The sequence below is a fragment of the Lepidothrix coronata genome, unplaced genomic scaffold (assembly GCF_001604755.1).
Source record: "Lepidothrix coronata isolate B3197 unplaced genomic scaffold, Lepidothrix_coronata-1.0 Scaffold105, whole genome shotgun sequence".
Lineage (NCBI taxonomy): Eukaryota > Metazoa > Chordata > Aves > Passeriformes > Pipridae > Lepidothrix > Lepidothrix coronata.
Window position 1 is genome coordinate 1,793,635 of NW_016690285.1, and position 19,355 is coordinate 1,812,989.

Below are 19,355 nucleotides of genomic sequence, written 5' to 3' on the forward strand. Positions count from 1 at the left end.
GTGTTTATTTGCAATAAAATATATGTGGTTTACAGTAAAATAGATTTGATTTATAATAAAACGACATCTGCTTAGTCTAGAGAAGGCAGAGGGGATCTCGTTTATGGGTATAAATAACCCAAAGGGAGGGGGGGGCGCGAATAACGGCGGCGGTTCGGTGTTTATTTGCAATAAAATATATGTGGTTTACAGTAAAATAGATTTGATTTATAATAAAACGACATCTGCTTAGTCTAGAGAAGGCAGAGGGGATCTCGTTAATGGATATAAGTACCTCAGAGGCAGGTGGTGCCAAGAGGATGGTGCCAGACTCTGGTGGTGCCCAGGGACAGGACGAGGAGCAGTGGCCGTAAATTAAAACGCAAGTTTCACCTCAACACGAGGAAGAACTTCTTTCCACAGAGGGTGGCAGAGCCCTGGAACAGCTGTCCAGGGAGGGTGTGGAGTCTCCCTAATCCGGAGACATCCCAAACCCACCTGGACATGTCCCTGTGTCACCTGCTCCAGGTGACCCCGGTTGGACTAAATGCTCTCCAGACGCCCCTTCCAACCCTAAATACTCTGTGATTTATTTACAATAAAATACAGCCTCGCTTCCTCAAGATCCCAGAGAACAGCAGTTTGTTTCTGAGGAGGACTCCCCACACAACATGTCTGGAAACAAGAATTAAACACTAAGGCACTAAGATTAAACACTAAGAATTAAAAGAAGACAAGCAAACCAAACCCTGAACGCTAAGAATTAAAAGAACAGAAGTTTGAACCTTATTTATAACTCTATTAAGAGACAAAATCTCTAAACTGGTTCCTGCTGGAGCTTTAAGACTGAAGCTTCTGGTGTAACACTACGTGAATAAAAAGTAAATAGATAATTAAAAAATAATGATGAGACTAATTTACAATTTACTTCCTATCCTTACTAAAACAATTACTTTAACTCTCATCTTCAATGCAATCTGATCCAACATTGCTGTGCTCACAAATGCTTCCTATTTGCCTTTTCCATTTGCTTCATCTACTTTTCCTTCCAAAAGCTTCATTTAGTTCTGCAGAGTTCCCACTAATCCCTTGGGAAGTGTCAAAAAAATATCTGAAGTAAAGCCAAAGGTGTTATTCTTACCATATTCACAGTTTCTTACGAATTTCATCAAAGGTTCCCCGAAGTTATGCTAGGTATTATTCCCAAGTTAGTACTTCTTCTGAAGGAGGAGGATCTCAGCTCTAAGATGGTCTTTAAAATGTTCATTAAGCTCCCTATCTATACAAGAGTTAATTTTTACGTCCTGTGCTACAAAGCAGGTTCCCTCTCCACCTTGAAGATCTGTGATGTTACAGATTTGAGCAATCAATGATCAGAATCATTTGTCAACTCAAAATTTTAAAAAAATGCTTTGAAATCACAAGAACAAAAAGTGTCTGAACTTCACATGGGTTTGTAATGAAATAATTTAATTCAGAAGTCAGGGGAATCACTGATTTCCAGTCCTTACATTTCACATTGTGCTTTTAAGACACAGAGGTTATTAAAAATACATATTTAATGACTCAACTTGAAAGGCTCTTAAAAGATGCTATAAAAATACACACAGCTCATTAAATTGGAATTGTACTCGGGAAAGATCTAAACAGAAGGGAAAATTGCACAACCTACTTCAAGAATTTAACTCGGGTGCCTAAAATGCAGTGATGGGGCTGTTCAATTGGGGTTTGGGGGGGTCTGAATCCCTTCCAGCATCCTCAAATCCTGCCCTCCTGAGACAACACCCTGTTCCCAGCACAAGGGAGAGAATGTGGGATAGACCTGAACTGACAGAGCAAACCTGAGTCAGCCCAAACTTCCACACTGAACACCCATTTCCATGGTCGAAGCTGGAGAAAATTATCAACAGAGAACAAAAAAACAATTGCAAGGACTCCTGTATTTCTCAGTTTTTCCCCCAGCCGTGTTTCTAAAATCTCAAATACAAATCCCTGTCTATAGAGGAATTCTGAATCAAAGGCTGTTTTGAATATTATGAGTTAATTTATCCAAGAGGAGGTAACGCAGCGAGGTGAGAGAGGGACACATCCAGCCCTTGTAAGTCGTCTGAAAAGTGATATAAATATAATAAATATACTGAAGGAACAGGGGGATGGATGGAGCTGGGAAGCAGGGAGCAAGGAAGGTTTGAAGAGGGGAAGATGGATAAACAGGGTAAGGAAAACAGCTCCAAATTTATTTCAGTGACAAGCCACCCCTATTCCCTTGTGCAAGGCACAGGGATTTTACACTGGATTTATGGGTGGCCATCTCTGTGGGATTCTGGAAAGTCAAATCTCTTTGGTTTCAACTTCTAGAATGGCTCAGCAAAATGGAAAGGGTACAACAGGAAGGCACTTAAAAGCTCCATCTTTTGGAGCTGAGCTCCCCAAGGAGCGGCTCAAACGAACGAAAAAAAACACCCCACTGCAACAAAAGATGAGGGTCACGCATTAAGTGAGGTTTGGAGAGATCAAAATCATCCCTGGCCTGTTTCCTAAAGAGAATCCGGATGATCTGATATTATTAAACAGGGAATTCCACTGCCTCAGGCCACAGAGAAAGACTCTGGTACCTGTCAGCTTTGCTCTGCACTCGGCTGACACTAAAGGAACGAGCATCCAAACCCATCAGCTTGTGTGTGTGAACATGAGAGACTTGTTTCCATGGTCTGAGCTGGAAAAAATTATCAACAGAGCCAAAAAAAAAAAAATAAATGCAAGAGTTCTTGTATTTCTAATTTTTTTTCCCAGCCATGTGTCTAAAATGCCCAAGTACAAATCCCTGTATAGGGGGGAACTCTAAATCAAAGGCCATTCTTAATGAGGTGATTTATCCAAGAAACGTCCAATAGGGAAATCAGCTGAACTGAGGCTTTGCAAGGTCTAACCCTTTAAAAAAATGGAATTTTTTGAATGGTTTCAGTTGCTGCATTACACATTTTTTTCTCTGATCCCTGTAGGGGCCGTTCACTTAAGAGTCAGACTCGATGATCCCTGTGGGTCCCTTCCAACCCAGAATATTCTGTAAAATCAGCTGCCTCGCTGTAAAGGCAGCTCAGCCACTCCCTCCAACACCCTGGGTCAATGCAGCAAATGGAATCTGATTCCTGAAAATGCCACTAGAAATATTCACATCCTTCTTTTTCTTTATTAGAACCCACCTTTTCTCGAGCACAAAGGAAACCTCCTCGAGATGTGCATCCATCTATCCCAAAGTATCAATTCTTTAGCCATTTCTGAGCTACCCAAATGTGGGAATACTGGTTTGGGGTTGGTTTTTTTTTCCCCCCATGGCACGAACACAGAACCACGGGAAATTTTATTTCAAGCCTGATCTGATGATTCCTCAATCAAATGACAGCACTTGTGGGGTTCTTTCAGGACGTGTAGCAATGAACTATTTGCATAAACACAGCAAAGTGCTCTTGGAATAAATGGCACCAGATTGCCAAGTCAGGGAACGCCCCAGCACCGCACTGCGCCAACAGCAATGTAAGTCAGCAAGTTCTCTCTCCTCTGTACTCCAACAAATCCCACTGCCACCTGGGATCTCACCAGCAGGAGCTCCCTGGGAGTCCAGCAGAGCAGCAGCACTGCAGGTCTAATGCCTCCAGAAGGATGGACGGGAATATCGACCCCGGAGCAACAAAACCCCAATGCAGGGAAGTCCTTTAGGGCCTCTCCCTGCTCTCACGTGAGGTCACGATCCCGGGTTTGTGACAGTCCTCGGGAGCAATGAGGCAGAATTCCCACAGAACACAAGGGCACATGAACCAAAAGCATTAGTGCTTACGTTAATGGCACATTTGGATGTGAATCCACTCCTTCCAGAGGACTCCAAACCCGCCCTCTCCATCAGCGTCCCTCATACGGAACACAAACTTTGGGTTTCATCTTCCCCTGCCGGGATCCTGGGGCCCGTGGAAGCAAATTGCTGTCCCCCCTGGAATGCTGCTCTGGTTGCAGTCAGCAAAGCAGCCCAAGGACCTGTTCCATTAACAGCAGGGAAAAGGCCCGTCAGCATTCCCCGGCAATCCGCCGCAGGCACAGCCTGCTCCCATCCCTTGGAAGGAGGCCAGGCCCTCACTCTCCTAAGTTATCTGGCACAGCCCAATTGCTCTCAGGCACATGGGGATGGGCCTGTGCAGGGCCAAGCCTTGGACTCGATGATCTCTGTGGGTCCCTTCCAACTCAGCATGTTGTGGGAATCAGTAATTCCTTACCCCTTCTTCCTCCAAAGCCATTTCTTTCCCTCTCTCCCTCCTCCTCTGTTTTATAACACAGATGAGGTGAGAACCTGGTTCAGTGGCAGCAGCTCTGCCTTGGGGTGGAGGTGGGGACAGGAGAACCTCCTGAGATCCCTGTTTTCCAACATCTGACCAGCAAAGAAAACGGGATGGCATTTGTGGTGCTGGACAGCCCTCAAAGCCACCATGGGAATCGGGATGGATTTCTGCTTCAAAAGAAAGAGGGATTGTGAAGGAAGGATTCTGCTGTTTGGGACAGGTCGTGGCACAGAGGATTCTGCTGTTTGGGATATGTCCTGGCATGGAAAGTTCTGTGGATTTAAAGCTCTTATTCCAACAGACTGCTGGATGCCGTGCTTTTAATTCTTTGCATTTCAAGTAATAAATTAGCCTGGCAGGGCCTAATTTGAAAGTTCTGGAGGAAGTGAGGTGCCACCTATTCCAAAGCACAGTTCTCTGACTCTGTTACATAAAGGCTGCTATAATTACAGCGAGTGTGAAGACTTCAGTGGCACTTCCTCTTGCTTTAAAGCACCTACAACGAGAGGTAACTGGGCTACATTTGTAGGTATCCTCTATATTTAACTGCTTGTGAAACGCCTCTTTCCCGGGGGTTTGGAGGAAGCTGAGCTGCAGGGAATTGGAACCATAACCACGGCCTTCCAGAGGGTTGTTGGTAGGGAAGAGCAGATTCTCTGCAGCTCCCGAGGCAGGTAATGAATGTGCTCCGAGGTTTGAACAGCTCCAGCCAACTCCAACTGTGGCTTCCACCGGCGCACAGGATTGAGCGAAGCAAATCCCAAATTACCTGCAAAATGTTCCAAGTCACGGCCCAGAGCTCCAGCCCCGTGTGAACACGGGGATCCCCCGGAAAGACGTGGAGCTTGGGATGGAGGACCTACGTGTGAGGTCGTGGGGATATCCCCACACTGAGCACGGAGACCCCAGTGCCCACCAGGCTGCTGGGAAGCTCCCAAATCCCACTCCAGGTGCCACCCTGAGAAGCCAGAGTGGATTTGTGGCTGGCACTGTGTCGTATTTCTTGGCTGGAAGGGAGATGGGCTGGTTCTGTTTTTAGAGAAGACACACATCTTTATCTTCCATGCCAAGAACCGTGTGGGCCAAAGGATTAAGGGCTTGTTTTATTTCTTATTTTAAGCTCCTCTGCTTTCCTTCTGGATGTTAATCAATCTCCTGAGCTGCCAGAAGTGCTGATGCTGAGTGTTTCTGTACAACACTTCGGGCTGAAACCGTTGGGATGATGGGAAAGCATCGCTAAGAGCCGATGACAGAGTTTATGGGAAGCTGCTGCTGCTTTACCCAAGGAGTGGGAAAGCCCCAGCAGGACTGAAACACACCCCCAAGGGCAACAATCTCCCTCCTGGGGCTGAGAACAGCAAAGCTGCAGGGAATCTGTAACAGGGAAGGAGCACTGGAAGTGTCCTGGGAATATATCAGCTACATCCCATCCAACCACTACCCAGCAATGAGCAGAAGGATTTTCCAGTCTCACGGAAGGCACAGCCCAGAAAGCTCCTGGTCAGTGCAAATTTCCCAAATGCATCCAAATATTTGCATTTTTGTCAACAAACACTCATAAGAAGGTCGCTTGAAATATATTTTTGGTAAATTACGAGTATCAAGTAACAGCTCTTTAGAGAAAATAAAGTTTTGAGTGAGCAGTTGGATCTGGACAGAGGCAACCCTGGGAGTCCAAATGAAATTCCAGCTGCTGTAAAGCACAAGATCTCCTGGAGATTTTTTTTTTTCTTTAGCTAAACCAGTAAAACTACAGCTTTTATTTTGTATTTACGGTAACAGACTCAGACAAAGGGTGTCTGAAAAGGAGTCAGACAAAGAGCTTTGAAGTCCCAGTGCTGAGAAGGATTTGCTGTTCTTCTCCAGAGGTTAAAGGAAGAAATAAATAAATAAAACAAGGCAAACACAGCTCAAACTTATCTCTAGTTTGCTGCTTCTCCACGGGATTTTACAGGGATTGTAAGCTTGATTTTAAGCTTGATTAGCTTGATTTTATTGCAGTTCCTTCTGCTTTATAATCCAATTATCACACACTGCAGCACAGCCCTTGGAATTCCATGGTGAGGGACTGGAGGAAAGCTCTCAGTTCAGCTCAGTAGAATTCCATGACACCCATCCAAGTGGAGACACTGATCCAGAAAAAACAGATCAGTGGATGAGGAACCACTTATGGAACCTGGTTTCTTTAAATATTGAGTCAGAATTCCTTGGGAACTGCACGGAGAAGAACAAAGAGTCATGGATTTAGCTCTGCAGATTTAAGGAAGTTGAGTTCTTGCCTGTGAAGTCTCTGGGAGACCCTTCCTTATGTACCTGATGGAACTTTGTGATGTTCTCCCCATCCAGGAGCAGGACACACAATGTGAGTAAAAATGCTGGAAACAATGACTGATCATCATCTCTGTGAGACTCCCCAGGAACAGGGAAAAGCCCTGTTTCTGTGTTTCTGCTCTGCCTCCATTTGAGAGGTTCCTTCCCTTCCACTGGCAGTTCTTGAAGGAAACCAAGGGGAACATTTCCAGGAGGAGGACTGCGGGCCTGGCCACTTGGTGTGGGGTAGTTTGGCTCCAAACAGACACCAAGATGCCAAAAAAATCCCCCCCTCTTCTTCCACAGTCCGGGTGGGATCTGCACCAGCACATCCAGGCACAGCAGTGACTTGGGGCAGGATAAGAGTCAGGGATCCCTGGGCACTGGTGGGAATCTGGGATGAACTGAGGCACCTGAGCTCTGTGCAGGGTGACCAACACCCGCAGTTCTCACCTCATTCACTCACACCTCAAACACTCCTGGTTCCAGCAGTGCTCTGAGACACCTCTCACAAATCTGACTGACAACACCTTCTGCCTTCTGCTCACCAGAAGCACCATTGCTGCCAACAGCCCTGTAGCAGCACAGCCCAAATCCCTGCTACAGCTCCCACAAACCCCGTGTGGAAAAGGGGTTTGGCCCACGAGGAGCTTCTAAAACAGCAGGGAACAGATTCTGTGACCCGGCTTTTAGGCAGAGATGTTTGAACTCGCCAGTAAAGCTTTGAAATTCCCAGTCTGACGTGATGCCCCCCAGTGCAGGGGATGTTGGGATGTAATTCGTGGAGTTCACAGAATCCCAGAATCCCAGACTGGGTTGGAAGGACCTTAAAGCTCACCTAATTCCACCCTAAGGAACACCTACCATACTCCAGGTTGCTCCAAGGCCTGGAAACTCGATTAAATCAGGTAATTCCTGATGCTCTGAACACTTAAAAACACCCATATTTTCCCTCTGCAGTTCCAGACACATATTTTCCCTAATCTCCCAAACCCTGCAGTCAGGCATTAAAAAAGAACAGAATGATTAGTTTATTCCAGCCTTTGACAACATCCTTACAGAGACTCCTTAAAAAAAACCCCAACCCTAAATAGACTGCTGAGAGGAGAGTTCTGTCCTACATCTAAAACTGCCTACCAGACAGGAAACAAAAAGCAGGAACAAATGCAGAGGGATCAATATTTAGGGTCTAATATTTTCCATGGTGTCCCTCCCCTCCCCCCCCAAAAAAAAAGTGTCCATCATGTTTCGAGAGGGCATTAAAATCATTAATGGAAAAATTCAGCTTGAACAGCTCAGTTTGAGAGAGTTACAAGCAGAAAACAGAATATTCTAATGGGAAGTGTGGAGAATAATAACTAATGGCAGCTCTGCCCTCCCTGCCTATATTCATGAGGAGCCAGAGAGAAGCAGATCAGAACCTCATGTTCTCAGAATTTAATTCCATGTCCAGATGAGGGAGCAGGGAATTAAAAGGTGATAAAACTCGAAAATTTATAGGAGGGGAAATTTATCCAAAATGTAGAAAAATTCCAGGCTTTGTTAAAAAAAAATCAACGATGAAACTTGGAAAGTCACCCTTAAAAAAGGCTGGATATTAATTTGAATATTACAACTGGTGTAGCTGTGCTTAGCAGAATGTGAAGGGATATAGTTAAATCTTTGCTTTCAGCCTTAATCCCGTGGCAGGAGCAGGTTTAGGAAAAGACCTAAAGTTGACACATTATTCTATACATGTTTTCCACTGCATTTTGTTCTCCCAAAATAGCTGCTGTGATGGGCAGAATAAGAGATTAGACCTTACTCAATTATGGTATTTATTCCTTTGTGCAGCCAAAGGAAACCCAACCTTTTTTGGTCTACACCTGACACTTCATCAGCATTATTTTCAGACACGTTGGTGCAATGATGGAAAATTGGGTTTATTCCAGTCCAGCCTAGAAATGAAAAGCCTTGAACCCTCATTATTCCCATTAAACCTCACAGGAGTGTAAAACACAGCACATGCCTTAGGAGGGAATATTGCTGCCACCTCTTGGTTCAGCAGAATAAAAATAGGGATAAAGACTCCTGAAAATTCTCCTCAATAGAATAAAAATAGCAATAGATGTGCAGGTGGAGTGGATGTACCAGGAGCTTTCCCTAAAATCCAGCATGGCTTGCACAGGCAGAGGTTTGGCTCCTGGAAAGCTGTGGGTTTAGGATGGTTTTCCAAAGCCAGATGGTGCTGGAAGACTCTGGAGTAGCTTCTGTTGACCTGGATTAAAGTAGGAATGGCTGGACATGGAGCAAATCCAAAGGGGAAAAAGCCAAATTTTGATTTTAATATTCAAATTCTCCTTGGAAGTGCAGCTCCTGAGCGTGTGGAGGTGAAGCTGCTCCCAGGTTGGTCTCCCTCAGCACCAAAATGCACCTCCCAGATCCCATCAGGGAGCTCAGCTCAGGGAGTTTTGTCTGATTTTTGGGAACTGTGGCCTTTGTTCCCTTCAAAGCACCTGAGCAAAGGTTACTGGGATCAACTTCCCATCAAATGGAAATCCACAGGGACACCGCCAGGCTCCCAGTGCCCTCCTTCCCAGCTGCACTCCAGGCATCTCTCACTCCAAGGGTTTTCAATCTGGACATCAGGAGGTGACACAGAGACCACTGGAAGTCTCCACGTGGCCTGAGAGTGTCGGATCCCACCCCAAACCTGTCCTGCATCCCATAAAACAAACCCACTGGTGTTCCTCATCATCCATTCTCCTGGAAAACTCTGTTTTCCACTGGAAGGTTTGGAGCCTTTGGTTATGACTCCTCTCCACCAGCTCCTGTCAGGCTTGAACTTGTGTTTCAAGGCAAGTCCAGGGGGAGGGACCCCCATGATCACCCCAATCCCACCCCCTCCTCAGTGATCCCTGATGATCCCAGGTGGAACAACTTCTGCTTCCCACTCAGCCTGGATGACATCCCAGATCCAGCCCCGATCCAGGTGGGATGGAAGGAGGGCACTGCAGGGGTAACAGGGCCAGAGGGAAGTGGTGGGGAAGGCTGCAGGCACCATCCCAAACCCAAAACACAAAGCAGGAATCACTAAATCCTTGCAGAGTAACCGGAATTGGATGCCCTGGAATGATCTGTGCTCCGAGAAAATGAAGTGGGGCAAATCCTCCATGGAAAATAAAGGAAGGGCACCAATCCTGCCCCGTGGGAAGGTGGAGAAGGACCCACAGAGCTCATCACACAAAGGCTTTGAGCACAAAAGCAACAAACACGTGATGAAAGAAGGTTGAATCGGCATTTTCCTGCTGTGTGATGCTCCTGGTATTCCTGCCTTGCTATTCCAACACACCTAAACCCCATCTCCATAAACCCCTGCAGGGCTATTCCTGAAAAGAACTTGCTGCTGCCAGACAGGGAATGGTCCTCCAAGAGGTTAACACACTCCAATAGCCAGGGAATTTAACCCAAGCTCAGCAGAGCAGCTTTACAGGAGGAAAAAATACAAATAAAACACTTCTAATAAAATGCCTCCAATACTTTTCATAGCAGCAGGAAGCAAATATTAAAGATTGAGCAGCTTCATTTGTCAGTGGGCTCCTTCCTTCCCACCCACTTGTGCTCCCAGGGTTTGAAAGCCCTGAATTCTTGTGCAGCCAACTGGGATTTATGGATCTGAACCTGAGGAGGTGATCAGGGCAGAGGTGACAAGGGACCTGAGCTGAATTGCACCCTGAACTGGGAATATCAAGCTCAGGATGGGGCTTGGTGGGGGTGAGACATTCAGGAAAACATTTCCCTAAAACACCAAATATCTTTAATTTCAAACAGGCCTTGAAATGGCTTTATCTCCAGCGAGCAGGTATGGAGGGGCAATGAGAACATTCCTCCTGCCTGCAGACAATTCCTCCTCTCCCTGCTGAGCACTGGCAGCCAACAGCTCCCAGAATTTCTTTCTGCCTTTCTAACCTCCACAATGCAGAGTAACCAGCAGTTTTAAGAATTTGAGAAGCAGTTTCCAGGAAAAGCTGTTTGCCCACCACAAAGGAACAGCAAACAAGCCCCAAGCCATCTTTGGGATCACCCTCCCAGGTGATTCCCAGCACAGACAACCCCATAAACACATTTAACGCTGGAACAGGCACCTCGTGGCCATTTGGGGCACAGAAACACCTCATGCAGGGGGTCATCTTCTTGTTTCAACTAAGTCCAGCACCTGAAACAAGTGCCAATTAACGTGGGGGCACTAATTACCAGCTCTAGAGGCCTGGACCCTGGTTTGCAGCATCTCTGACAGGCCACTGAACACACACGTGAGCAAGACAAGCTCGTGGGCTTGGCCAAATCCAGGCTGGATTCGGTCCAGTCACCCAAAAATGAACCCACCAAATGAAAAGCTGTGGTGTTTGTGAGAACACTAAATTACTGACTTGCTCCTGCCATTACAAAGCAACACAAGCCACTTAAAATAACCTCCTAAAACGAGGAAACGGCACCGCACCGAGTGAATCGTGGGAAAAACAGCTTGGGATCCTTCCCTAGAAAGCTGTTCCAAGGGAGGGAAGGATTTCAAGGGTCTCTTCATAGGAGGAGCACCATGCTTTGGTTAAATTAGGAGGTACAGGCAAACCAGGTGCTTTGGGCAAAGGGAAAACACCCCCTGAGCTTGAGTTTCAGTTCTGCCCCGAGCCCAAGATTCGGGATGAAAAAGTGCATTTTCCAACACAGATTGTGTTTTTAAGACTCCATTTCAACCTCACAGAGCATTCTCAGAGAACCTGTGGACTCTCTATCCCTGGAAGTGTCCAAGGCCAGGTTGGACAGGGCTTGGAGCAACCCGGGCTAGTGGAAGGAGTTGGGGTTGCAACTGGATGAGCTTTAAGGTCTGTACAGGTTCATGATCTTAATCAAAAATGGTTGGACAATCGGACTTGACAGTCTTAGAGGTCTCTTCCAAGCTTAATGATGCCAAGATTCTATGGAAAAGCCAGCGAGGCATTATCAGGATGCCCTGGTACCTCCCTCTGCAGCTCCTCCAGGGGATGACTCAGAGCAGAAAGCTCCTATTTATACACCAACGATGAGCAAAACATGGACAGGATGAGAAAGTCCTTCAGCTTCCCCACGAGGGCTGTGGCACCAAAAGCTTTCCTGAACACTCCAATTTCTGGAGAAAGAGGGACATGATAAAGAAATCCATCCCAGCTCTAACTCAGAACCTTCTGGCCAACACAACGGGGGCAAACAAGTTTGTTTTGCCACAGCTACAAAGCACTTTTTACAACAAATATACACGGGGAGAAAGGGGGGGACAGCTGACCTTGGGTTTGTTTGTGAGACTCCAGGGAAGGGAACAGAGCTGGGGAAGGGGCTGGAGCAGCAGGAGGGGCTGAGGGAGCTGGGGGGGCTCGGCCTGGAGAAAAGGAGGCTCAGGGGGGACCTTCTGGCTCTGCAACCCCCTGACAGGAGGGGGGAGCCGGGGGGGGTCGGGCTCTGCTCCCAGGGAACAAGGGACAGGAGGAGAGGGAACGGCCTCAGGCTGTGCCAGGGGAGGCTCAGGTTGGATATTGAGAAAATTCCTTCATGGGAAGGGTTGTCCAGCCCAGGGCACTGCTGGAGTCCCCACCCCTGGAGGGATTTAAAACCCATGTGGATGTGGCACTTGGGGACGGGGGTCAGTGGTGGCCTGGGCAGTGCTGGGGGATGGTTGGACTCCAGGATCTTAGAGGGCTTTTCCATGATAATATTCTACCCCTAAATCCCTGGAGTTGTCACCCCCTCACGGATCACATCCACACCAGACCATTCCAGCCCCGATGGATCCCAGAGCCCAAATTTCCCCGAGCCCAGAGCTCTGAACTGGAGCCACAGCGCAGGACTTTGGAGCTGGGCCCCTAAAAATAGGCTGCCTTGCCAACCTGGGAGTTCTGCCTGGAACAGCCACTTGTCCTCCCTGACTAATTGCTGTTAGAAGAGTCAAAGAGCTGTAGCACAGCTCTGCAGAGCCAAAGGTTGGTTTTCCTGGGAGAGATGCTCCGAGCCAGAGCCTTTTCCCGGGAGTGTTAAAGCACGGCTGCAATTAAACAGGGAAGCGCCTCCATTTTAAGGATTCCTTTCCCAAAATCTCCAGCCTGAATCAGTTAATAAGGGCTAAACCCTGGTTTTCTCATGCTAAGTGTCCTCACACTGCGATTTGGGATGTGGGTTTCCATGGCAATCGGCAGAATCCGGAATAAATTGGTTTCGTCATAATTGCTGCAGAATCCTGGGCAAACGGAATAAATAAACACTATTTTACTATTCCTCCAGCTCAGCCCAGGAGCTGCAGCTTTCCTGGGGCTCCTCATTTAATGAACAAACCGAAAAAAATCCCCAAATGTGACCGAGTGGAGCAATTAGGATTATTTAGGAGGCCCGACTCCGTGTGGGAGTGTTTGTTACTGTCTCCGTGACTCAAAACTATTCCATCTTTAGAGCAGCTCCAAGATTTTCCCCGTGTTCCACAAGGTGGAGCGGAGGGAGTGGGTGAAAGCAGAGATTTGACATCACTGAATGTTTTTAGGGCTCCAAGAAGACAAAAAGCAAAGGCTCTGAGATCCACCAGCGTTCCCAGTTCTCCCAGTCTAGGATGAGGAATAGACATCCCTGCTTCCCTGGCTTCCATGGCCAGGCAGGCTTGGATTTTTTAAAAAAATATTTAAATATCTTTATTTATTTCAATATCTTATCTAAATATCTTCCCTTATTTAAAGATCTTTGAATATCTAAAAATAAAGACTATAACATATATCATATATATTAGTTTCTATTCTATAAATATAGAATTTTAATGCAACTTTAAAATTTAATAGGAACAATTCATATATCTAAAATATAATCTAATATAAAAATAAAAATCTAAATATAAAATGTTATATTTTAAAAAATCAAAACAAAACACCTGGTCAGGAGTAGAAGCTGGACATGGAAAATTCTGGGGGGGAAAAGCTGTGATTCAAACACAACCAGGTGCTTTTATTTCAGCCTTTGGGGTGAAAATAAGGCAGTGGCTGCTCCCCACAGGAATCCCAAGCCTGGGATGGGAGGAATAACCTCCTTTTCCCTATTAAAGAGCTTTCCCCGTGGCACACCAAGGGATGGGCTGAATTCTGCTGGGAAAATCCACCTCTGGAGCAACGTTTTGATCAGATTTCTTCCAGTTTTGTGGTGCCAAAGCAGCACAAACGGGGTCATTTCCACTGACTGCATCGATCAATTCTTTTTTTACAGTTTTTTATCTGTTTTGTGGGTTTTTGCAGCTCGGTTCGGGCACCACAAAGTGCTGGGAGTTGTGCCCAGGAATTAGGATGGACACCCCCCTTTTGTGGCTTAATGGAACGGGAAATATTTCATTTAGGAAGTTGGAGAATGCTTTGGAATTGCTGAATGTTCCCTTTGGGTTGTGCATCCTGGGAGCTCAACACCTGCAGGAGAAGTGGCTCCAACAGCACAAGGATGTGGAGCTGCTGGAGAGAATCCAGAGGAGGCCACGGAGATGCTCCAGGGCTGGAGCCCCTCTGCTCTGGAGCCAGGCTGGGAGAGCTGGGGGGGTTCACCTGGAGAAGAGAAGGATCCAGGGAGAGCTGAGAGCCCCTTCCAGGGCCTAAAGGGGCTCCAGGAGAGCTGGAGAGGGACTGGGGACAAGGCATGGAGGGACAGGACACAGGGAATGGCTTCCCACTGCCAGAGGGCAGGGAGAGATGGGATATTGGGAAGGAATACCTGTCTGGGAGGGTGGGGAGGCCCTGGCCCAGGTTGCCCAGAGAAGCTGTGGCTGCCCCTGGATCCCTGGAAGTGTCCAAGGCCAGGTTGGACGGGGCTTGGAGCAACCTGGGCTGGTGGAAGGTGTCCCTGCCCATGGCAGGGGGTGGAGCTGGAGGATCCTTAATTTCCCTTCCAACCCAAACCGTTCTGGGATTCTGTGTTTCTGAAACCCTCCATTTAAGGCAAGAGTGAGAATTTGTGCCCTTCTTACCCGGGCTACAAAGCTCAGGAATCCCAGGCAGCAGCATTCCTCGCAGCTCCAACTCCTCCCTGCCGGGATAACCCCGGGATCCTACGGACAGCGCTGCGACTGATTCCCCGAAATGCGAGCGGGAGCAACCCTTGGGGAATGAATTATGTTGTGCTTGTGCCGTTTGTCCCTGAGCCGAGAAATAAAGACCACATTCCAACCCCGAGAAGGACACGAGGCCGGCAGGACCCGGCCCTCGGTGCTGGGGGATTCGGGAGTTCCAGCGAGCCCTGGACTGACATCCCCACCCTGTGGCTTTGCCCAGAACTGCAGAGTTTCAGCCCAGAAACTCAGCCCCTGCTGCCGCCTCGCCCTGCACGGACACCGGGCAGGGAATTCTCCCTTTTAATCTCTTTTCTGTATGGAATTCTCTTGGAAAAGCATCTTCCTGCGACTCTGTCTGAGATTATAAAGAAATGGGAATCGTGTGTTTGATAGAGACGAAACACTTTCAGTAAACCAAGAGGATCTTCATCATCTGCATCTTCCTGATGCACAAGAACACGAGAACACAGAACCCTCCAGTCTCCAGCCCTGGGCACTGTGACCCTCAGGAATTGTATCCACAACGACCTCCCAAAACCTGGGCTCTCCAGGTGAGCCTGGATTTGCCAGGGACATCTGGGCCGAGATAAAAAGGAAGGATTTTGTGAAAAGGGGCTTTTAAAATGTAATTAATGAGTTTTTCTGTAAGCGAACGGATGGCTCAGAGGGCTGAAAGTCTCATAAACACTGTTCCTGGTTTTTATGGATAGTTCATTCCAGTGGAATTCAGTGGTGTCTGTCCTTAAAAAATGCCTTGACTGAAGGCATGAGGGTGGAAGAACTACCAAAAAAAGCAGGAGAGCATCAACACGAAGCTGAGCCCATCCTGAGTTAATCTGCTGTTCACAGCAGTCAGTCCAACTTGTGGGGCCACACGAGATAAAAAGCAGCAGCAACCACCAAAAAAGGCATTTCTGAAGCCTGAACTGGATGTTTCAGATCCCAGCCCAGGTGTTTGCACCAACCCCTGTGTCAGATCCCAGTGATGAGTGACTGAGGGGGGAACACAAACACAGCAACAGCTGATTCCAGGATACAAACCAGGATTGGGCCCTGAACCCAAAGGGTCCCTGACCCCATTTCAGGGAAGGCACAGGATTTATTGTTGTCAAGACCTCCCATTTTGGAAGATTATTATGCTGGCTACCTGGGAGAAAAGCAAGGATATTTATGTCCACTGCTTCTGCACCTGGGGAAGAGAAGGCTCCAGGGAGAGCTGAGAGCCCCTTGCAGGGCCTAAAGGGGCTCCAGGAGAGCTGGAGAGGGACTGGGGACAAGGCATGGAGGGACAGGACACAGGGAATGGCTTTAAGCTGAATAAGGGTTTATTTAGGTGGGATATTGGGAAGGAATTCCTGGCTGTGAGGGTGGGGAGGCCCTGGCATGGATTTCCCAGAGAAGCTGTGGCTGCCCCTGGATCCCTGGGAGTGTCCAAGGCCAGGTTGGAGCAACCTGGGCTGGTGGAAGGTGTCCCTGCCCATGGCAGGGGGTGGGATGGATGGGCTTTAAGGTCCCTTTCATCCCAAACCATTCTGGGATTTCCTGATGACCGTGGCAGTCTGAGATGTGACACAGATGCTCAGGGCAAGCCTCCCCCTCTGAGCCCAGTTTAACCTCCTTAAGCTCAAACCAAGTCCCAGCTGCCACGACCATGGACCCTGCAGCAAGTCTGGGAGGCAGATCCAGGAGGATCCCTCGGGATCTGCTGTTCCAGGAGTGGTGGCATCTGCTCCTTGCTCCCTCACAGCCACTCCCTCCAGGTGGTCACAGATTCCCCAAAATGCTTTGAAATTTGGGGTTTTTTTTCCTCTTTGCACAGCGTTTTTGTTTCCACAGGAATAACTGAAGCTCGCCCAGCCCCGAAAAGTCGCTTTTTAGGTGCAAAACAAAAAGTGCTTTCGAGGCACAAAAAGGGTTTTACCCCCTGCCAAAGGAGTTCCATGGAGGGAACAGAACTAATGAGTGGCACCGGAAAAGGGACACTGGGGAGTCAGAAACCATCTGCACGGTGTGCTCTGCGTGGGGGTTGTATTAAAATACATGGTACCACGTGCTAAAAATAGGACTGAAGGGGAAAAAAGCTGCCACCTCAAAGCCAGATTTAGCTGAGCTTCCCCAAACCCCCGGAATTAGTGCTGGGAATGAACTCAGAGCTCGTCAGTGGTTGGATCACACATGGCCAGGGCCTGATATCAAGTGCTGTGATATTTGACTGTGCTGGATGTGGAAGTGAATCACAGAATCCCAGCCTGGTTTGGGTCAGAAGGGACCTTAAAGATCATCCTGTTCCTGTTCCACGGGCAGGGACACCTTCTACCGGACTAGAAATAATTGTGCTTAAAAAAGTGACATAAAATGGGGGGAAGAGTGACATAAACCGGGGGAAAAACGCACAGAACCCTCACAAAGCCACACGGGAGATAAACTAAATATATCCCAGGCAGGCTGCTGCCATATGACAATCAAATATTCCCAGTGCGTCTCTTTAGCATCTCGAACTCCCTTTTCCAGCATCCTCGGTAAAATCCAAATGGTTTTCCAGGAGTGCCACCCCCTCCCTCAGCACTGAGCCTTTTTTCCCCCTCTCCCCCCTCCCTGCCGGGGCTCATCCCACCCCCTCCCGAGGTGCCTCCGCTGCTCCTCCCACACCCTGATTATCATGAGAATCACACGGCGCCTTGTCCTTCCCGTTCCGTATCCTTGGAGCGGCTCCTTTCAGGTCCCCAGAGCTGTGCCATCTCCTCGTGTTCCAAACCAACCACTTTTCACCTTCCACGTCCTCCTCAAAGCCCTTCCCAAACCTCTCCCTGCTGGGGGAGGGTCTCACCACGGAAGGAGCTCAGGTCTCAGCCCGGCTGCTCCCCTCTTATTCCTCATGGATAATTCCAAGGGATACACACAGCACTCCTCTGACCACCCCCAAACTTCACTAACTTAGAGCCAAATCAATATTCTCTCTAGAGAGTACACCCCCAAATCCATGGTGGGCAGCACCATCCTTCGCTTTCTTCAGGAATTGTTTCCAACTCCTTTATTTCTGCACCCAGTTCCAACGGTTTCCTGTTGCCCATGACCTTGGCTGGAAGCCTACAGCTCCAAAAATCCCATATCCATGGATTGCAGGGACACCAGAGCAGGCTGCACCTTCCCATAGCAGGCTACACATTTAATCCCATAGATCCTTAAAAACCGGCCAAGGGATCTCTCCAGGGATCTCTCCAGAGATCTCCAGGGCACAAGATGGGAACTCTCACATGGGAAGGCTCTGGGAGAAATAGTAAATTTAGGAGCCCCCTTTTCCAAACAGGGTCTCCAAAGAACGGGTCTGTTGGGAGGAAAATAAAGAAACCCCCGGAAATGCAAGTTCAGCAAAAGTTTACTGAGGATCCAAAAATAAAGGTGGGGCAAAAAGGAGACATTTGAGTCAATGTAGGTACTGTAGAAATTCAGGGCATGATTCATTAGCCCAAAAAAAAAAAAAAATCCCACCACGCTCTGGAGCTATTTTCAAGGCGGTACATCCATAATTTATGTGGAACGGGAGTGGGCTGAGATTTCCCCCGCGCTGCTCCTGCATAAATTACACCGGCTTGTAATTCCTCACCCTCCTGTTTCTCCTGCCTGTGAGTGGTAACCCCTCATTGAACCACCCCCCCAGGCAGAGGCACCTCCAGGGGAAGGAGCTGCACGTTGGACACGTGGAGCTGGGAGAGATCCCAGGTGCTGTGGGGATGAACCTCAGTTATCCCACTGTCAGGGAGCACAGGCTGCAACAACACCCTCCAAACCACGGGAGCATCCTGGGATAGTGGCAGGTGTCCCTGCCCACCTGGGACTGGATGAGCCTTAAGGTCCCTTTCCATCCCAGACCGTTCCATGAGTCCTTGAAGGAGGCTCCTCCTCATCCCATTTACCAGCAGACAAAACCAACCTACATAAATTAATTCAGCATTTACCAGGAGAAGCGAGTTATTATAAAAATCCCCGGAGGAGGGCCCGGCTCTGCAGTCCCACAGATGGGTGTGCTCTGCTCAGCAAGGCTTGGCTTCCTTCATTCTTTTATTTTTAATGTGCTTTTGGGCTCTGAAATCCGTCTGACAGCAAATACTGTCTCCCTCCTGACTGCTGAGCATGGCTAAGAATAAAGGAGCCTCTGCTGCTCAGGCTCCTCTCCCTGGGGTTGGTGTTTGGGGCTCGGTGTTGACACTGGGAGTTCCTGCTTTGGAATTGCAGAAAGGGTGATCCAAAGAGGGACAGCTGTATTCCTGCCTTTCATCTCCTTTTGCATTTTACCATCCTGTCATGCAGCTCTTCCCTGGATCCTTCATTCCAGGCTGGAACAGGCCAGGAGTCAGGATTAATGCAATAGTTTTGTAGGAGTTATTCCACCTTCATTTTGTTTCATAACAACATGGGAAGTAAGGATCTTATCCTTGGCTGGGTGGTGACCTCCTGCCAAGAGCTCCTATGGAATGACTCCAAGAGTCCACGGGGAATAATTCCTGCAGGTCCTCCATGCTGGAACAGCAGCAGCCCCGAATCCTCTGGGATGTCCCTTCCAGAGGAAATGCCTGATGTCAACTTTCCCTTGAACCAGAGGTGTGAGAGCAGGCAAAGAGCCAAAGGATCACCTGAGGAGAGACTTGTGCTCAACCCAACCC

General features: G+C 48.1%; 1 protein-coding gene across 6 annotated transcripts in view; it reads right to left on the reverse strand.

Annotated features, from left to right (window-relative positions):
• The window catches only part of CACNB4 (calcium voltage-gated channel auxiliary subunit beta 4), a 74,278-nt gene that overhangs the window by 46,502 nt on the left and 8,421 nt on the right, over positions 1-19,355 (reverse strand). The gene's annotated exons all lie outside the window — the stretch shown is intronic.